This window comes from Elephas maximus, chromosome 11 (assembly GCF_024166365.1).
Source record: "Elephas maximus indicus isolate mEleMax1 chromosome 11, mEleMax1 primary haplotype, whole genome shotgun sequence".
Lineage (NCBI taxonomy): Eukaryota > Metazoa > Chordata > Mammalia > Proboscidea > Elephantidae > Elephas > Elephas maximus.
In genome coordinates this window covers 89,963,701-89,970,133 of record NC_064829.1, presented here as the reverse complement: position 1 = coordinate 89,970,133, position 6,433 = coordinate 89,963,701, and the positions used below count along the sequence as shown (strand labels likewise).

Here is a 6,433-nt window from a genome sequence, read left to right as displayed (position 1 = left end):
CTCCTGAGGTTCACACTTCAAAGATTAGACAGGTCTATAAAACAAATAATAACACATGTGAGAAATGTGCTTTGTATTTTATTCATGTATATGAGACCAAATGGTCACACCTTCCCAAAAGCAAAGATGAGGAGGCAGGAAGGGACAGGAAACAGGAAACCCGGGTTCAGAAAGGGAGAATGTTGACACATCGCAGGGTTGGCAACCAATGTCACAAAACAATGTGTGTATTAACTGTTTAACGAGAAACTAATTTGCTCTGTAAACTTTCATCTAAAGCATGCGGGCACACACACACACGCACACACACACACACACCCCAGTACAGCCCCATCCTTTGACTGTACCTGTCCCTGGTGCTGAAGGGTACCTTGAGACTATGGACTCACTGACAGCTAAGGAAGGCAGTTGATGCTAACTAACTTGTGCAAAGATGATCCTGAGGCATATTTATGGGATAAAGTAAGACCAAGCTTCATCATTTTACAAACAAGATGAAGAGGCTACAATTGGGGACATGACATGCCCACAGCCCTACATGTTACTGGTGTTAGCTGTGGTTTAGTTGGCTCCAAGCCCAATGAAACAAAGCACTACCTGATCCCATACCAGCCCCATGGTTAGTTGCAGATCAAACCATTGTGATCCATAGGGTTTTCTTTGACACTGATTTTTAGAAGAAGATCGTTATGCCTTTATCCCTAGTCCGTCTTGGTTTGGAAGTTCCACTGAAACCCGTCCAGAATCCTAGCAACATGCAAGCCTCCACTGACAGATGGGTGGTAGCTGTGTATGAGGTACATTGGCTGGGAATCGAACCCAGGTCTCCTGCATAGAAAGCAAAAATTCTACCACTGAACCAACAATGCCTCATCAGTCACACATAAAGACTGGTTATGCATTTATTCCATCTCTCAAGAATGACTTAGCATATGCCACGTGTTAGGCACAAGGCCAGGGAAAGAAAAAGCAGAGCAGAGATAGTTCATATCTAAACTGTGCATTTTAAAGACCTTATAGTCTATGAGGAGCCCTGGTGGTGCAGTGGTTAAGAGCTATGGCAGCTAACCAAAAGTTGGCAGTACTAATCCACAAGCTGTTCCTTGAAAACCCTATAGGGCAGTTCTACTCTGTCCTACAGGGTCACTGTGGGTTCGAATCAGCTCAAAGGCAATAAGTTTTATAGGCTATGGGGCATCTGAAGGTACAAAGCTGATTACTCCATTGTTCATAATATGCTTGTTTCTTCTGGAGCTGGACCTGCATATTAAGTGTGTTGGTTGGTAAATAAATGAGCTTTCTGGGGATCCTGACAAAAATCATACTGTGTTGAAGACTGCATAAGAATAAAACAATAAGACATGAAAGGAAGAGAGAGAGAATGGGGACGCAGAGAAAGGCAAAGAGAGAGAACAACGGATTCAGACAGAAAGAGATCCTACGAGAGAAACAAAGGCAAACAGAGAAAGTCACAGAGAGATAGGGAGAAGGCGAAACCTAGAGAGATGCAGAGACTGACCAAGCTGAAGAAAACACAAGGAGAGGCAGGAATGTGGCGACAAAACCAAAACCCTGTTGCCATCGAGTCAAGTTGAGTGAATTCCAACTCATGGCAAATCCATGTGTTACAGAGTAGAACTGCCCCATAGGGTTTTCTTGGCTGTAATCTTTATGGAAGGAGATCACCAGGCCCTTCTTCCATAGTGCCACTTGGTGGGTCTGAACTACTGGAAGAGATTACAGTGGAGTGATTAAGCATTCAGCTACTAACCAAAATGTCAGAGGTTCAAGCATACCCAGCAGCTCCAAGGGAGAAAGACCTGGTGATCAACCCCCATAAAGATTACAGCCAAGAAAACCCTATGGGGCAGCTCTATTCTGTCCTGCAGGGTCGCTATGAGTTGGAATGGATTCAACAGCAATGAGTTTTCAATGGGTAGTCTTTACAGAAGCAGGTCACCAGGCCTTTCTTCTATGGTGCCACTGGGTGGGTTTGAATTACTGGAGAAATTACAGCAGAGTAAGACTGGGAAGGAAGGACAGAGATGTTGTTGTTGTTAGGTGCTGTCGAGTTGGTTCTGACTCATAGCGACCCTATGCACAACAGAATGTAACACTGCCTGCTCCTGTGCCATCCTTAAAATCATTGTTATGCTTGAGGCCATTGTTGCAGCCACTGTGTCAATCCACCTCGTTGAGGATCTTCCTCTTTTCTGCTGACCCTGTACTTTGGCAAGCATGATATACTTCTCCAGAGACTGATCCCTCCTGACAACATGTCCAAAGTAGGTAAGACACAGTCTCGCCATCCTTGCTTCTAAGGAGCATTCTGGTTGTATTTCTTCCAAGACAGATTTATTCGTTCTTCTGGCAGTCCATGGTATATTCAATATTCTTCGCCAACACCACAATTCAAAGGCATCAATTCTTCTTCAGTCTTCCTTATTCACTGTCCAGCTTTCAGGTGCATATGATGAGATTGAAAACACTATGACTTGGGTCACGCGTACCTTAGTCTTCAAGGTGACATCTTTGCTCTTCAACACTTTAAAGAGGTCCTTTGCAGCAGATTTACCCAATACAACACATCTTTTGATTTCCTGACTGCTGCTTCCATGGCTGTTGATTGTGGATCCAAGTAAAATGAAATCCTTGACAACTTCAATCTTTTCTCCATTTATCATGGTGTTGCTCATTGGTCCAGTTGTGAGGATTTTTGTTTTCTTTGTGTTGAGGTGCAATCTTTGATCTTCATTCGTAAGTGCTTCAAGTCCTCTTCACTTGCAGCAAGCAAGGTTGTGTCATCTGCATATCACAGGTTGTTAATTAGTCTTCCTCCGATCCTGATGCCCCATTCTTCTTCATATAGTCCAGCTTCTCGGCTTATTTGCTCAGCATACAAATTGAATAAGAATGGTGAAAGAATACAACCCTGGTGCACACCTTTCCTGACTTTAAACCAATCAGTATCCCCTTGTTCTGTCCAAACAACTGCCTCTTGATCTATAAAGGTTCCTCATGAGCACAATTAAGTGTTCTGGAATTCCCATTCTTCGCAATGTTATCCATAGTTTGTTATGATCCACACAGTCGAATGCCTTTGCATAGTCAATAAAACACAGGTAAACATCCTTCTGGTATTCTCTGCTTTCAGCCAGGATCCATCTAACATCAGCAATGATATCCCTGGTTCCACGTTCTCTTCTGAAACCAGCCTGAATTTCTGGCAGTTCCCTGTTGATATACTGCTGCAGCCATTTTTGAATGATCTTCAGCAAAATTTTGCTTGCGTGTGATATTAATGATATTGTTCTATAATTTCAACGTTAGGTTGGATCACCTTTCTTGGGAATAGGCATAAATATGGATCTTTTCCAGTCAGTTGGCCAGGAAGCTGTCTTCCATATTTCTTAGCATAGATGAGTGAACACCTCCAGCACTGCATCCATTTGTTGAAACATCTCAATTGATATTCCATCAATTCCTGGAGCCTTGTTTTTCACCAATGCCTTCAGAGCATCTTGGACTTCTTCCTTCAGTACCATCGGTTCCTGATCATATGCTACCTCTTGAAATGGTTGAACATCGACTAATTCTTTTTGGTATAATCACTCTGTGTATTCCTTCCATCTTCTTTTGATGCTTCCTGCGTCATTGCATATTTTCCCCCATAGAGCCCTTCACTATTGCAACTCGAGGCTTGAATTTTTTCTTCAGTTCTTTCAGCTTGAGAAACACAGAGCGTGTTCTTCCCTTTTGGTTTTCCATTTAACTCTTTCCACATGTCGTTGTAATACTTTACTTTGTGTTCTTGAGCCACCCTTTGAAATGTTCCGTTCAGTTCTTTTACTTCCTCAATTCTTCTTTTGCTTTAGCTGCTACACGTTTGAGAGCAAGTTTCAGAGTCTCCTCTGACATCCATCTTGGTCTTTTCTTTCTTTTCTGTCTTTTCAGTGGCCTCTTGCTTTCTTCATGTATGATGTCCTTGATTTCATTCCACAACTCGTCCGGTCTTCGGTCACCAGTGTTCAATGTGTCAAATCTATTCTTGAGATGGTCTCTAAATTCAGGTGGCACGTACTCAAGGTCATGTTTTGGCTCTTGTGGACTTGCTCTGATTTTCTTCAGTTTCAGCTTGAACTTGCATATGAGCAATTGATGGTCTGTTCCACAGTCGGCCCCTGGCCTTGTTCTGATTGGTGATATTGAGCTTTTCCATCGGCTCTTTCCACAGATGTAGTGAATTTGATTTCTGTATGTTCCATCTGGTGAGGTCCATGTGTATAAAAAAAAAATGTGTATAGTCGCCGTTTATGTTGGTGAAAGAAGGTATTTGCAACGAAGAAGTCGTTGGTCTTGCGAAATTCTATCATTCGATCTCCGGCATTGTTTCTATCACCAAGGCCATATTTTCAACTACTGGTCCTTCTTCTTCGTTTCCAACTTTCTCATTAAAATCACCAGTAATTATCAATGCATCTTGATTGCATGTTCGATCAATTTCAGACTGCAGCAGCTGATAAAAATCATCTGTTTCCTCATCTTTGGCCCTAGTGGTTGGTGTGTATATTTGAATAATAGTCGTAATAACTAGTCTTCCTTGTAGGCGTATGGATATTATCCTATCACTGACAGCATTGTACTTCAGGACAGATCTTGAAATGTTCTTTTTGACGATGAATGCAATACCATTCCTCTTCAAGTTGTCATTCCCAGCATAGTAGACTATATGATTGTCCAATTCAAAATGACCAATACCAGTCCATTTCTGTTCACTAATGCCTAGGATATTGATGGTTATGCATTACATTTCATTTTTGATGATTTCTAATTTTCCTAGATTCATACTTCATACATTATACATTCCAGGTTCCGGTTATTAATAGATGTTTGCAGCTGTTTCTTCTCATTTTGAGTCGTGCCACATCAGCAAATGAAGGTCCCAAAAGCTTTATTCCATCCACATCGTTAAGGTTGACTCTACTTTGAGGAGGCAGCTCTTCCCCAGTCGTCTTTTCAGTGCCTTCCAACCTGAGGAGCTCATCTTCCAGCACTATATCAGACAACGTTCCGCTGCTAGTCATAAGGTTTTCACTCGCTAATACTTTTCAGAAGTAGACTGCCGGGTACTTCTTCCTAGTCTGTCTTAGTCTGGAGGCTCAGCTGAAACCTGTCCTCCATGGGTGACCCTGCTGGTATCTGAATACAGAGACAAAAAAGAAAGAGAAACAGAGAGGGAGGAACAGAGAGAAGAGAAATAGATGAAGAGATATTTAGAAATATTTGAGAATAATAATAAACAGGGAAGGAGGGAAGAAATTTGAAACTAGAGAAATTGGCTCAGCTTTCCTCCTGATCTGCCTTCAATTCTCACATTCAGAGAGGAAAGGCAGGAAATTCAAGGGAACTCAGGAGGGTCTGTGCTCTGGGGCCAAGTTCTCCCCACCAAAGTCTCATTAGTGGTGGCCAATTAGGGGTCCTTGTGGGAGCCAAGGATTGTGCCAACATCCCTGGCCTGGGGCCTCTTCGGAGGAGAAGTTGCTTATTCAGCCCTCTGTGACCCAGCTCTCCAAGGGACCAGTGAGAGGACTTGAACTTTTCCTGTGATGAGCCTGGTTCGACACCTCAGCTCCTGATTCCAGGCACCAGGAATTGGTCTTGGGGAAGCATTTGACTCTCCTCTTATGGGGATGTGGAGTTGAGAAGCTGCCTCATGGTGGAGGAAGATGAGGTGGGGAATTTCTCCAAGGAGGTGAGTTTGTGGCAGGGTACAGATTCCTGGGGAGACCCATATGTAGGCAGCCAGATGTACTGAGCTTCAGAGACCCCAGTGAGCCTAGTTTTTTGGTGTGAATGAGTGTACCTTGGCATTTTCTCTGGAAATAATTTTCCCCTTCCGCAAAGGTGCTCATGACCCAAAAGGCTACACACACTTCTGTAGTCCCTGGGTGGTGCAAATGGTAAACATACTCCACTGCTAACCAAAAGGTTGGAGGTTGCAGTCCACGCAGAGGTGCCTCAGAAGAAAGGCCTGGTGATCTAGTTCTGAAAAATCAGCCATTGAAAACTCTATGGAGCGCAGTTCTACTCTGACACACATGGGGTCATCATGAGTCAGAATCGACTAGATGGCAACAGATTTGTTTTTTGGTGGCCCTGGGACTGCCTTCATCTGTCCTGACCACACGTTCCTGGTAGCATTTCTGCAGGCTCCTGTACCCTCATAAAAGTCTGCATTTTGGTGGGAGGGAAGACTAAACTCACACCAAACTTTTTTGTTGTTTACTTCCGCATGCACCTCTCTTGCTTGACCTCACCCATACCTGTGACTTCAATTGGTGTTTAAATCTCAGTCTCCAGCCATAGTTGTTCCTCTCCTGAGCCTCAAACTCATGTATCCAACTGCCTCTTAGATATTTTATTCTGTGAGTTC

General features: G+C 43.2%; 1 non-coding gene across 1 annotated transcript; it reads right to left on the bottom strand.

The window, feature by feature from the left end:
* Positions 1-798: 798 nt before the first annotated feature.
* On the bottom strand, positions 799-869 carry TRNAR-UCU (transfer RNA arginine (anticodon UCU)). The gene has a single exon. It is a non-coding gene; the product is annotated as a tRNA-Arg (tRNA).
* Between the last annotated feature and the right edge of the window lie 5,564 nt (positions 870-6,433).